This window comes from Schistocerca gregaria, chromosome 1, assembly GCF_023897955.1.
Source record: "Schistocerca gregaria isolate iqSchGreg1 chromosome 1, iqSchGreg1.2, whole genome shotgun sequence".
Taxonomy (NCBI): Eukaryota; Metazoa; Arthropoda; class Insecta; order Orthoptera; family Acrididae; genus Schistocerca; species Schistocerca gregaria.
Window position 1 is genome coordinate 1,046,683,593 of NC_064920.1, and position 15,028 is coordinate 1,046,698,620.

Below are 15,028 nucleotides of genomic sequence, written 5' to 3' on the forward strand. Positions count from 1 at the left end.
GATAGTATATGTAGCAAGCCTTCTGGATGTGGTGAGCATGTAATTCTGTGGGTCACAAAACAATGCTTATTAAGGAAGACAACTCAAAAAATAATATTAATGGGAGAGAATTGTGTGCCTAAAGCGTTCTTGAAGTTATTCACAACAGGACAAGCAGTCTTAGGCAAAAGAATTATTGTCGCGAAACTACTACGTCGCACCAACATCTTTACCTCAGTAAGACTGTACAATTTCAGAGAACTGTAAAAGACTAGGTCGTTTGGCAGAATTATTCATTGGAAAATATATCGCGTGTGTAAAAGTTATCCTAATCCCGTGGTAAATATTTACTCTAGTCATTACTACCATTCGCAGGTTGCACATTCTCTCACCCCAAAAACCGAGTATCACATCATGTAAAAGAGAAATTCTTGAAATTAAAATTGATAAATGTGCCAGAAGGTAAAGCAAAATTTGTCTCTTACACTGAAAATCACATGTTTGCTGGGCAATCGAAATTATTGCCCATTTATTTTACTGGTTAGAAAGCGTGGGTAGTTAAACTCAATGACAGTGAATATTATTGTGAGGTCACTCTATTTGATCATTACCACGACGTGTAGAGCAATAAATCTACCGGCATTTGATTTTAAATAATGTTAAAGTCTATAGTATAATAGTAATTGTCCAACTATGTTCTATTATAGCTTACAAAATCAACAGAGATCCGTTGTGCATAATGACCGTTGTCTCTCCTGTAAGTAATTCTGTGGGTCACAGAACAATACGTATTAAGGTAGACAATTCAATAAATAATATTAATGGGAGAGAATTGTGTGCCTAAAGCGTGCTTGAAAGAGAAGTTAAAATCCAATCTAATCCAGTCAGTATCAAAACTGTCGTCCACTTAAGGACTGGCGAACTTATTATATCTCTCAGAAATTAAATTTTCACTAAGGTCCAGTTACTTAATTAGTAACATTGGACTTATTGATGAAAATTAATCATTATAGTTACACTTCTTTGTGTCTGGTCATTATTTAGACAACATATTTACGTGTCATAGTAATGAACAGCAGTAAAATTTCTCTCTTCCCTTTCGTTTATCTGCTTTGTAACTGATGCCTTTTCCAATAATTAGATACACAGCCGAGTGCACAAACACCTAGAGGTGTAGGAGGTTGAAAAAGCCTTATGTATCGCAAACAGTCTTCATGCTAGTAGGCTTCCATTAGTTCCGTTCCTCTCTACCACATGTAACTATTTTACAGACATGATTTACTAAATGATGGTTCATTACACTGTCGGAATCTACCTTGCTTGGTGGGTGTTGGGACTCTTGCATTTTTCTTGAAGCCTGAGAGAATTCCACTTGTCTCATACATCTACATACCAGGTGGAACAGTTTTGTCATGTTTGATTCTCTCACAATTCTCAATAAACGAGGCATATCACCTCCTCCAGGAACGTTATACTGAACTAGGGCTTCTCTCTTTATCTTATCATCCATTTCACCATTATTGATATTTATGCTCTTGCTGTGAATGGTTTTCACGTTTATCTCCTTTGTTTAGCCCTTCAGCGTATTTATTCCATTTCTGAATGTTTTCTTCATTGCTTAGTAACGTCTCGCTATCATAGTTCTTCATTTTCACTGAACCCCTTCCGTATCATCCGAAGCTTTCTTTACTTTTACTATGAAATACATCTATCTTGTATTCATGTAAGCTTCTACAAATGTATAATTGTGCATTTCTTCTCTTGTCATTCCCACCTGAGTAAAAATCCTCAAACAATCCTTTACTGGACGATTCAATTGCAATTTTGTGAATTTATTCTGCATGTCGTAACTGATAACTTAGAGTTTCAAAACACATCTTTACCTGGAAATAGTTTGTAAGCTAAAATCTGGTTCATACCATTAAATATTCTACGTAAAATATCGGCTCTCTTTTCTAACTAACGAAATCCATTTCCTGACTATTAATACAAGTGCTTTTAGTTACAAAATTCTACAACGTGATTTCATATTGCCTTCTTTTCTGCCAGTCAGTAATCTCTTACAGTTTTCCCTCTGTCGAATTCCAGTCTCCCATCATGTAGTATTTTCACCTCTGTAGCGTACCGAAAAAATTTTTGGTGTTGTGATTAATGTTTCAATCTCATCGTCTCTGAAGTTGCCAGGAATGTAAAATTCTGGTACTGCGACCAGTCGTCGGCTTGTGTCTATTTTGTCTGTAATAAAATGTCCATTTTAATGTTAATAACAGTTGACCGGCGACTCCTCCGCTACTCATGTCTGATTAAGTCTCTACATTGAAAGAGCAATGATAGAAACAGAGAACCTTGGAAAAGGAATACAAATTCAACGAGAAGACATAGAAACTTTTAGGTTTGTTGTTGACATCATCATTCTTTCAGAGGCAGCAAGGGATGTGGAACAGCAGCTGAACGGAATGGATAATATCTTGAAAATAATTTGTATGACTAACAGCAACGAAAGTAAAACAAATCAGGTGATGGTGTGGGAATTAGTTTAGGAAATGAGGTACTAAATGTATTATATGACCTTTTCTATTTGGTTTAACTGTTGGCTCAAGTAGAGAGGATACAATCTGCAGACTGGCAATTGTGAGGAAACCGTTTCTTAAAAAAGAAAAAAAAATCGACATCGTACAAAAGTTTAGAAGTTGGGAAGTCTTTTTTAAGGTATTTGTCTGGAGTGTGGTGTTATACATAATTGAAACTTACACAATATTTAAACGGTTCCGACAAGAAGAAAGCTGAGTCTTCAGGATTGTACTGATGCAGAAGGATGCTGAAGATTAGATAGGTAGATGAATAATTGATAAAGATCTGCTGACCGAACTGGGGAAAAAGAGTGGCACAACCTGACTAAAAGGAGCGATCGTGAGCCAAAGAATCGTCAGTCTGATAATGGGTAGTGGAGTGAAATGTCGGATGGGGCAACGGGGGGGGGGGGGGGGGGGGGGGCTGGGACTGAAGGAGATCAAGCCATGAATGCAGTAAGCATATTCAAATGAATGTAGGCTGCAGTATTCTTCAGAGAAGAGGATCTCGCACAGATTACACTAACTTTGAGAGCTGCACAAAACCAGACGTCGGACTGAAGACAATAGCTACAGCAAGTACAACATGTGGATAACATTGACGAGAAGAAGATACTTACCTTCCGTTGTATTTAAGAGAGTTGTACAATGGGAAGACAGAAACATGACGTACGGTGCAAGTGCTATTGTGAGATGAAGAAGTGAGCACAACAGAAGAAACTGGTCACAAGACTCATGGTACCAAAAATTTAAAAAAAATGAAAAACCGAAAACCCGGTATTAGCCCGACAAAAAATTCTTTTCTTCCCACCAGCACACTTTAATAACTCCCAATATGTCTCTTTTCAAGTTTTCTAACCTGCTTCTGCGTCTAAGGGCTACAATATTCCACGCTCCGACGTGTAGAGCACCAGATTGGTTTTTCCTTTTGAAAATCCCATCCCAGTTTTCCTCACAGACAAAACCAAAATGGACTATTGTACCCAAGAGGATGGCATCTTACGATTGAATAACACAGTAGAACAGCTGCAGCTTCACAGTGCTTTCAGCTGTTCGTAGTAACTGCATACCAATTTCATGCTCGCTAATGGGATGCATAGATCAGCCAATCATCTTGATATTGTCCTTGTAGCAACTGAAAAGACTGCTGGTCCTTTTTAGGACCCATATGCTAGGCGGATTACTCCTAATTTATGGATATGTTTCGGATTCATCCAGTGATTTTGTCTGCATACAGATGCTTTCTTTTGTCACCAGAGTATAAATGGCAAGTTGTAACGAACAGCTGGAAAAGAAGATGGTTTACCTGTAAACTACTTTGAAGTTGATCTGAGGATCACAATATAAGTCACTCTTCTAATTATGTGTCTGACCGTGACCCATTACATATAAAGATATTTACATCTGATAGAATGAGGTGTAATAGGGTTGTTACGTTGAGATGTAACGCTTATCCGTTGTTTCATCGATTCTCGGAAAACAATTTCATGTTTTAAGTTGAAAAAGAAACAAAGAGTGAGTGTATTGGCTAATTTTGTTTGTTCGGAGCCAGGTTTTCGGCTCCTTAGGTCACTGTCAGAAAACAGACTTGTATCGTCAAGAGACGTTAGTGTATAGGGAACATAACAAAGGTAAAAAAAGAAGAAGCCCATTGGAAACATCTGAGAAAAATAAACGTTAACCACTCAACTCCCACTTGGTTTTAAATTATCAACGCTTTCCCACTCTGATGCTTCACGAATGGCTTGCCATGAAAAGCAACAAAACAGGATATAAAATGTCGATGGCGTTCCGCAGTGCTAAAAGGTGGCGCGAAGAACAACTAACGGCGACAAAATACTGTGTTATTAGATTTGCAAACAATTGGCATATTAGGTCTGTCATAGCGTTGCGTTTTAATCTGTATTTGTTTCACATGAAATCTCTTTATTTATTTTCGGCATTAGTTTCACCTGTGTGTTTTAGAAATATAGGCACATATTTTCCTTTAATATTTTGTTACCATTTTCGAGAATTTTACGATCAACAGCTGTTGCTATAGATCGATATGTACATTAACGGATACTGCTTATTTATATCCTGGGACTGCATCAATGGAGTGTTATATTTACCGATATTTGTAGCTGCTTCAATGGAAACAGCCCAGCATCAGCGTCATCCATCTCCATAATAACCAACTGTTTCCAACGTCTACTAACGGCCGTCCGCTGGACATCACCTATCGATATTCACAGCCACCACTTTGGTAATGGATCTGATGCTACATCCTTGGTACAGCATCCATCACCTCCGTAGAACTCAACAGTATCAATAATATTTTTCAATATTCCCCTAGAGGGCAACCTATTGGCAGCGAATTTGATGTTTAATTGTTTCTTTTTTAAAGCCTTTAGTACATTTATTTCACAATCGCTGGGTTAGCAAACTCTTTCTTCTTTATTTCAGAATTATTCTACGTAATTTTGTCGTTTTATTTAACAATAAGTACATCCCTTTGGACATATAGCTGCACTGCTCGGTCCAACAGTTGACTACCGCATGCAGCGATTCCTGCTCCTTACTCAGCCAATGTCCATCACAATGGGTATGTCTACATTTTGCAATTTTATGGGTAACTTAGAGTTCTTTTAATGTAGCCCTCTAATTTATTACAGCTGTGGCTGAAGATTATCTTGTAATGACAGAAAGTGGTCACTTTTGAATAAATGTCCATTGTGCTATACACTGTTATAATTATTTTCAAAGTTTCTACTGCTTGTCTTCATGCTTGCGAAACCCTGTCTTGGCCAGCAAGGCCGCCGGATCTCTTCAATTGAGAATGCATGGGACATTATGGTCAGATCAACCTGCTCGGGATTTTAGTGATCTAATGAGTCTACTGAAGCGAATATGAGACGATATACCCCGTATCCAACAACTCGGGTCTAATTGAGCAGGGGATACAACCCGTCGGCTTTGACCAATGACGTCAGAATTGGCCAGAGAGCATTTATTACACAGATAAAAGAGCTGACAAGAATGTTCAGAAACAAAGGAATACGAGAGACGAAAGATATTGTTGACATATATAAATGCCAGTAGTATTTTTCACGTTAAGGATATCGCGTGTTTGTATAGTATCGTTTATCAGGAAAATGAAAGGGAAAAAATGGATGGAAAATATTGGAAGCATAGAATACATTGCGTCACATATACAGGCTGTTACAAAAAGGTACGGCCAAACGTTCAGGAAACATTCCTCACACACAAATAAAGAAATGATGTTAAGTGGACATGTGTCCGGAAACGCTTAACTTCCATGTTAGAGCTCATTTTAGTTTGTTCTTCCACCTACGCTCAATGGAGCACGTTATCATGATTTCATACGGGATACTCTACCTGTGCTGCTGGAACATGTGCCTTTATAAGTACGTGGTTCATTCACAATGGAGCTCCTGCACATTTCAGTCGAAGTGTTCGTACGCTTCTCAACAACAGATTCGTTGACCGATGGATTGGTAGAGGCGGACCAATTCCATGGCTTCCACGCTCTCCTGGCCTCAAACCTCATGCAACCCCGGTACCAAATGTAGAGACTCTTCGTGCTCGTATTGTGCACGGCTGTGATACAATACGCCATTCTCCAGGGCTGCATCAGAGCATCAGGGATTCCATGCAACGGAGGGTGGATGCATGTATCCTCTCTAACGGAGGACATTTTGAACATTTCCTTTAACAAAGTGTTTGAAGTCACGCTGGTACGTTCTGTTGCTGTGTGTTTCCATTCCATGATTAATGTGATTTGAAGAGAAGTAATAAAATGAGTTCTAACATGGAAAGTAAGCGTTTCCGGACACAAGTCCACATAACAAATTTTCTTTCTTTGTGTGTAAAGAGTGTTTCCTGAAAGTTTGGCCGTACCTATCACATTGGCTGTAGTCGACAAGTTTTCTATCTTGAACCTCATTCGAACTATATTGCTTAACTGTAGTATGGGATACAAATTTGGTGTACGTCGATTTCTTCGTTTCCCTAGCATTAGTGTCCTGTTGTTCAGTTGAACTATCTATGCCCTGCTTCACTACACCCTAAATGAAGCACGGGATACATATTTTTCATGTTTTGTTTATTTCGCCTCCGCTATCAGTAGCAGTCTGTTCTTAAGTAGATATTAGTAGTACCGATGGCAGAACGAGCTCCGTACAAAATATTTGAATCCCATTCTTTCGTTGACCTCTATACATGTACACTGCTAACAAAAACGTGTAAATGGATGCACGTTACATTTGCAACCTGTACCTCACTTAAACTACGCGAATAGTCAATAAGACGTCACATATACAATTTGTATTCCGTTCTTCAGTATGGGTTACAGCTTTTTCGCCTTCGATGCTAATAGTATCCTATTCCTTACTTGAGCTATATAGCTATCCCCAACATTTGTATCCTGCTCTCCCGTTGACAGATATTGGTAAATCTCATCAATGTTTCATACGTTGTTCTTTTCGAATACGCAGTGTCAGTGTAAAGGTCAACTGAAGGACGGGATAAAAATTTCTGTTGTGTCTGACGTTTCGATTTCAATATTGCTAGTGCAGATTCGAAAAAATCGTACTCATCCTAGCGCCGGGAAACGAAAGGAGAAAGACAGCTGAGAAATTTCTATTACGTACTTGACTACACGAAAACATACGTATTGGTGTAATACAACAATTAAATACATCAAAATAGTCAAATGCAGTAAAAGGAGAAAATGGAAAAGTGAACTTACGAGACGGGAACACCCACATACACACACACACACACACACACACACATACACACACACACATACACACGTTCACCCCCTCCCCCCCCCCCCCCAATCCTAATGTGAAATTAGCTAACATATTTTGGGCGGTACATTTGCCCAACACGTTTAACAAAACATTTAAACGGGCAATATGTTTGGGGAATACTACGCCTCAATGAATATTCGTCTAAGTGACTCTGAAGCGTGGAAATCCGGCGTTTCCCTTTCCCTACAAGAGATATCAAAGCTGACCAATAACCCTCTATGCTATTTGTGCAAGCCTCTGTGAATAATGATCTGAACTCAATATTATGATTAACTACGACATGCTGATAACCCCTTTCCCCTAAATTCCTATATGAAGAAAAACCATCTGAAATTACAATGGAACCATCAGCAACGTGATCTTCAATTAAGCTGACCAAAAGTTCCTTCGATTGGGTACTACTTCAAACAGTACATCGTCACACTCTTCACCTGAAACTACAGACCCCCAAACTGATAATCCCATCGGAGCCTCCCCCCTGTTGTACTTCCTTTTGCCAAAATGCTACTCATCAATTTTGACCATAACCCCTGCTCCCTCAACGGTCCTCTATATTTCATGTATTCCCCACAATGTTCCCTACAAAACGAGTACCAAACCGCAACTGTACGCTTACTCACACGACATTCATGGACACACAGCCATACAGGATATCTCAAACACCAACAGTACGTGATTTTCAAATGTCTCTCAAGGCGAGCTTAGATTTTTCGAACCACGTCCCTCGTCTTATGGACCGCCACAGCCGATCTTTGCAGCAGCGCCATACGAATAAGTCGTGAGTACGCCGACGAGATACACTTGTGAGGCGCATATGTTCGCCGTTCTCACGACATCGAACATACTGGGCAACGAGATCATACGTTTGTAAAAAAGAAATCGTGACCAAAATGTCTACACCCATAGCCTTTCTCAAATCATCCAGGTTCATCGGAACAGATAAATCCATACCTACAAACAATAATGAGATACTAAAAATTGTTATAAAAGAAAAAACTAATAGTCCAAATTACCTCAATGTCACTAAGAATGGAATTAAGTACCGAATGAATTGCAACCAACCAATTATTTAAATAAATGCACACGAAGAATATTTTGAGCTATATGCAGCGATCTCTTTGAAAATCACATTCAATTATTTTAGTGGTCAATGAAAGCGCTTATCCGGAACACGGAACTGTTCTATTATCTATGGCTGAAAGTGAAAACATTATTAACTATGAGTAATGTATGAGGTCATTGGTCCAAGCCGACGGGTTGTATCCCCTGCTCCACTGGACCCAACAACCAATGCCAAGACGAATAGCTGCTTGTATAACGGCTTATGTGGATGACCGTATTGTTGTCTTACTCTATTTGTGAAGCTTTTCTCTTGAACAAATCATCCAATTTTTCTGAAATTATAACTATTTGTTTGTTTGTACATGTACATCACATCTACTGATTTCCGTCCCATTCGGATTTTTTTAAAACTTAGAGTGTGTTCATACTCTGTGTTTTCGTTATGTACTGCGTTTAGTACCATCCATCTTTTATATTGCAAGTGTCTGCTCTATTGCAGCATTTTCAAGGCACGCAGGGATTGATGAGAGTTTCTCAATTTGACATTACTCTCCTAATGTCACGACCAGAGATTATGTGTGTGTTGATAGTACCTACAAAGTTTGGTTTCCTACACATAAAAAAATGGTTCAAATGGCTCTGAGCACTATGGGACTTAACTACTGTGGTCATCAGTCCCCTAGAACTTAGAACTACTTAAATCTAACTAACCTAAGGATATCACACAGATCCATACCCGAGGCAGGATTCGAACCTGCGACCGTAGCAGCAGCGCCGTTCCGGACTGCGCGCCTAGAACCGCTAGACCACCGCGGCCGGCTTTCCTACACACAAGTGTCTCTTGCTTGCAGTAGTCACTTTTTCACTGACGATGGCCAAAGAAGCCAAACAATTTTTTCGAAATAAACAAATATTAGTAGAACAAAGATACAATTTGTTTTTCAAACCCTAAAAATAATATGTAGCACATTCCATTTTAGTTTTATCAGTGGGTTGTTTTCTGCAGGAGAATGGGGATGGTTCGAATTTGTAGAGCTGTAATGCTTGTGTGAAATCTAATCCTTGCCTATTCAGTAGCAGAGGATCAGCCGTCTGTGGAACCACCGTCTGTATGTGTAGTTACTGCTCTTCTCTGTAACGTCATAATATTTACTTGGCGTCGGCGGCGCGAAGGACTACACCGGTAAACAGCTCACGCAGTATACATAAGGCGAGACGACTCGTGGCATTGTTTACACAAAGATCTGCCGGTTTCTCGTAATCCGCTTTGTTTTGAGTAGCCTTAAAACAGCATGCAGCTGGATTAATATTTGTAGATACGTAGATGCACACTGGAATTTCCGAGAGCGATTAAGTGCGCTTGGTTTGTACGGTTGTTTTGCTAGCAGGCAGATGTAGGAGGAAATAGTTCATTATATTTGGCGTTATTTCGTATTATTCAGATCAGCTCTGTTAAACAACGATGAGAAAAGAATCAGGGTGTGTTCTATGCAAAGAGTTCAGCACAGCATTCCCTTGAAGTGATTTAGAAAACAATACGAAACGTCCGGATTGCAACTCCAGTGGCACTTCGGTAGACAATGAATGTTCGCTATTTGTTCTGTAGCGCACTTCTATTAAAAATAATGAATAAATGCAATCTCACAGAGCGTATTTAATGCTACAGATGTTGTAGGACGACTTACTGTTCCATCAAACGATGTATCTGGCAATGTCAACGAGGGTCACTGATTTTTTCATGTGACTAAGTTGTCAAATAAAAAATATAATCATAAGTAAGTAGCACTGCCGTAAGCAAATTCTCACACTATGAGTTCCTTGTGACTTCAGATCTCACAACATATTGTACACCACCGGTGATTCTGTGCGGATGTTACCTGCAGCGGTGTTCGAACAGAAGCTCGTTTCATTTGCCTTAGGCGATTTCTGGAAATCATGGGAGCATAACCGTAAGTGGCCGATATGAATTTGGAAACCCACATTCCTCGAATATGTATCCAGCGCCTCAAGCACTCTGAAAGTTGGACGATAAGGCGTAAGCACTAGACCGGCAGCAGCGATAAAAAGAAAAGTATAGAATTGAAAAATCATGCAGTTTAACAAAGAATTTCTTTAATACAAATGGCATATATAGGAATTTAAAACCTTACTACAGGTTAATACCGATAGGTACCGGTGAGGTGGCGAATTGGTAAGACGCTTGATTCTTACACGGGAGGACAATGGTTCGTATTCCCGACCAGTTATCCACGTTTAGGTTTTCCGTGATTTTCTTATATCGCTTATGGCCAGGTTGGTTCCTCTGGAAAAACAGGGCTAATTTTTTCTTGTCCTTCCCCGAGAAAAGATTCTACTCCATTGCTAAAGCCCTCGCCGACTTTGAAACGTTACAACTTAATCGTCTTTGATTCATTATTTTAGTTTTATACGCATGAGACATATTAACGGGATGTTATGAAGTAGATAAATTAGAAGCACTAGACAGATGAACTGCAACAGAAATGGTGCGTGCAATGACAAAGAGATATAGACGGAGAAGGAGAAGTAATACAGAAATTTGGCAGATTATAATTAGCAAGAGAAGTTTAAAATCATTTCAACGTCATTAGAAAGTGAATATAAAAATAAAAACAAAAAAATGGTTTTAAGCATATTTGGAAAACGAAATGAACTTTAACTTGCATCACAGTAGTCAGGAAAATTCCGAAAAGGACGTACTGGAGAATCTAAAAGAAATCTATGAAAATAGTTTATGAATACAATACTAAATTTAAAATAATTCGTGTGCAGAAAAAAAATTAAAAAGTATCAGGAGCAATGTGAACGAAAGATAGTACGTATGGAGGAGTTGATTGAATTTTAGGGACAACAAAGGCCGAAGTGACATTTTTTGTTAATATTTTGAAATAAAATTCATTGGCTGCAATGTAGTGACGTGACATGGAACTGGATTAACAGCATAATTTATTTCAGGTGTAAATAATTAAGCTGCTGAGATCATAAGTTATGCTGCGCTGCAATCCCCCATTGGTTTGCTTCAGACGTCTAACAGATAAGTTATTCTTTCTTCGTGCACTTTGTATAAATGTAGCTCTTTAGTATACATGACCCTAACCAATGAATGTAGAATACAATGCCATGTATGTGTTATTAAAGAGGTCGAGAGAGAGTAGGGGGATGGTCTTGGTACATACTTTCAAAACTCAACTGAGAAGTAAGGCGAATGTAGCCACATCGCCTCACTGTTTAAGAAACTGGCGTGGGGATGTTTAAGTTTGAGCCCCTCACAATGGAGCATGGCCTGTAGGCCAGTAGCTGTATTCCACACGATTTTGTCCTACTGATACCAAAACTATAGTGATAATACTTCCCGTCAACGTAGTTTGCACTGTGTTTCATCACAAGAACACTACATCTTGTTATCTATAGTTATTCACTTCATTTCTTATGAAATCATGTATTACGCACAGAGATTCATTTCGCCGTCATATCGATTTTTTTCTGAACCAAAAACGACAAATCTCATTGGTCAGTTGGTCAAAGTTATCTAATGAAGCTTTGTCACTGTGACATTGTGCAAAGAATTAGTTTCTTGCCGTTTATTAATAGTCACTTTCTACGCTCTGAGGGCCGAAAACAGTATTAAGTCGACCCGTAAAATATTTAATAACATTAAATATATCTTGGAAACATTAAAGATACAAACGAGGCTTAGCAGCGTTTCGAGTGGAAATTTTAGCACTAATATCCGTGAGCTCTAGTTGTGTCCGGCTCTTCGAAAAGCGCGCCAGCCGGAGTGCTTTCGCTTCGTGTCTAGTGTTTGCGTTGGCGCTTTCGGTTTGGCGCGCTGTTTCGATCGCTACCGCCCTTTGGAGGGAGGTGGAGCAAGTGTACAGTCGCGTGACGATCGAGGAGTACGGACAGGGCTGTGACCGATAGAGGTGGTGGCGCGTGCGGGGCTCTGTTGTTGGGGGTCGTCAACTGCTCGCCACGTGCTTTGGCCAACCTCTTGCCTGTCAGGGGCCTTACCCGCACGTACGTGGCTTATAAAGCTTACGAGGGAACTTCCCCATCGCACCCCTCTCAGATTTAGTTATAAGTTGGCACAGTGGATAGGCCTTGAAAAACTGAACACAGATCAATCGAGAAAACAGGAAGAAGTTGTATGGAACTATGAAAAAATAAGCAAAATATACAAACTAAGTAGTCCTTGCGTAAGATAGGCAACATTAAGGATTACACAGACACTAAATTAATTACAGTGAACAGAGACGTCAATGAACGAACGGGCAGATCATAACTTTGCGAAAATAAAGAAAGTAGACTTTTCACTCGAGGGAAGACTTGACCCAAGGACGTCTCGCTCCACAGTTGCTCACACTAACCACGGAACCACGGCGCTCCTGAGCTCACTCCATATATATATATATATATATATATATATATATATATATATATATATATATATATATATGGGTTTTTCAAGTTCTAGTGAAGTGTATGAGTTTCTTCACCAGTGGTTTGTTGGGGTCTTCCCACCACAGTTTTCGTTTGGCTGTCCGCGGGAATGTGGTAATTGCTTCTTGGTCGGGCCGTTTCATTCACACCTCGATTCTGTGATTTAGGGTCGGTGTCGTGTGTCTCTGTGGTTCAGCGTCTGCACAGGCACCGCCCTTACTACATCTTCTGGTTTTGAGTAACTCGGGGAGGTGGCTGCTTGTAATGGAAGTCTTGGGGCTGATCTGCTATGGCCCTGCAGACCACCAGTAACTTTTCCGCTTATTGTGATTTGACCCCTTTACACGTGTAACTCCCTCACCGAGCAGAGGAAATTTTTTTTTGTAACTGTCTTTAATGTGAAGGTTTGAGTGCTGGCTTATTCACATTTATCTTGTAACAAATATAAGTTACGTAACTGGCGAGAGACAACTATTTTTGCTTAGTACAAGCTAGCTACGTAAAATTTTTTTTGGAAGTGTTCCCTTATTGATATAACAAGTTTAAAATCTTCATTTTGTTAATGTCAAACCATGCAATATCCTTTACATAGAGCGATTTGTAAGAGTTTTTTTTTTACTGTTGTCTGGGATATTGTTAACGTCATACCTTGCAATCTCCCTTTCATAAAGAAAATTCGTCAGCTATTGGAAATAGTTTTTGAAATAGTTTTGTTTTAAATGTCAGATTTACAAATTTATTATTACGTCTTCTAAAATAAAAAAGGTCCCCAACTTCCACGATAACATTTTTCGAATAGTAGGTGTACTTAAGGTGTTGTGAGTGAATCTCCCTAATTGACGGTTCAATCCGCTAAATGTGCCGAATGCGAAGGGCAGGTGTGCCAGATAAGCTCAGATCAACCAAAATTTCAGCATTATATCGGGTGACGTGGCCGAAATTGTCGTACTGTTGGTATTTATCTTTTCCCTGAAGACGTTTTGAATGTTTTTGAAACATTTTGCAGCAATAATATGCAAAAGACCCAGTACCAGCCAGTCCCAGTTCTGAGCAGTTATCAAGTAAGAATAAATCGTACTGGGTTCGATTTAAGAACGTAGCTATTTCATTGTCTTGCTAGACATAAATAGCGACTATAAACCATATCCGCCGCTCGGGATTAGCCGAGCGGTCTAGGGCGCTTCAGTCGTGGACTGTGCGGCTGATCCCAGCGGAGGTTCGAGTCCTCCCTGGGGCAAGTGTGTGTGTGTTTGTCCTTAGGATAATTTAGGTTAAGTAGTGTGTAAGCTTAGGGTCTGATGACCTTAGCAGTTAAGTCCGAAATAATTTCACACACATTTTTTTTGGAACCATATTCGAAAATACTAGAACATTATTTGTAGAACCATTTGTTTCCACAGCTCCTCTCGTTTATGAAGTATGTTGAAGAACTTATTTCAGCAAAAGCAGAAGACCAAGAATATAGCCCTGTGGAAACCCCTAATTTACACTACCACTCTGAGTCAGACTGGTTCTTGCTTGTTAACACTGGAGAAGAGATTTCGGTTTGTTATCGCTTTATATTGCTCTACTGAAGTACATGGAACTAAAAACATATGGATGCCTTATTTACGCTCCAATGAAAACCACTGGACTCTGCAAATAGTAGTGTTTTAGGATCGCTCCTTAGATGGTTGTAAAACGCGCACAGGCGCAGGAGGGAGCTGGAGGATGTGTGACGCCACAGATGTATACTGGAGAAAATGGAGAGGTACGCTTTGCATAGGGAGACCTGCAAATAGCAGAACTGTCCTCTGAATAGCGCGGTGAGCGCGGTGTTACCCCGTTGTTACGTAATACGCTTTACGGCTGGGGTCGCGGTGGCTGGCCCCCGGCCCTTAACACTGGCGGTCGGTGTCCGCGCGTGGAGAGTGGTCGGTGTTTTATTCAGCAGGCGCCGCTGTCGGGCGTCCACAGGTGGCGGCGACAGGCCAAGACTTGTGTGGGGCTGACACACCTGCAGCTGGCTGTTGTCAGGTGGCGACCCCACTGCATGGCCGACGCCGCACTGTCACCACAGCTGCCGCTCGCGACCCTCCACCCAAATATACTCACATACCTGCTGTATTAAACAGTGCAGCTACACCTGTACTCCGAAAGCCA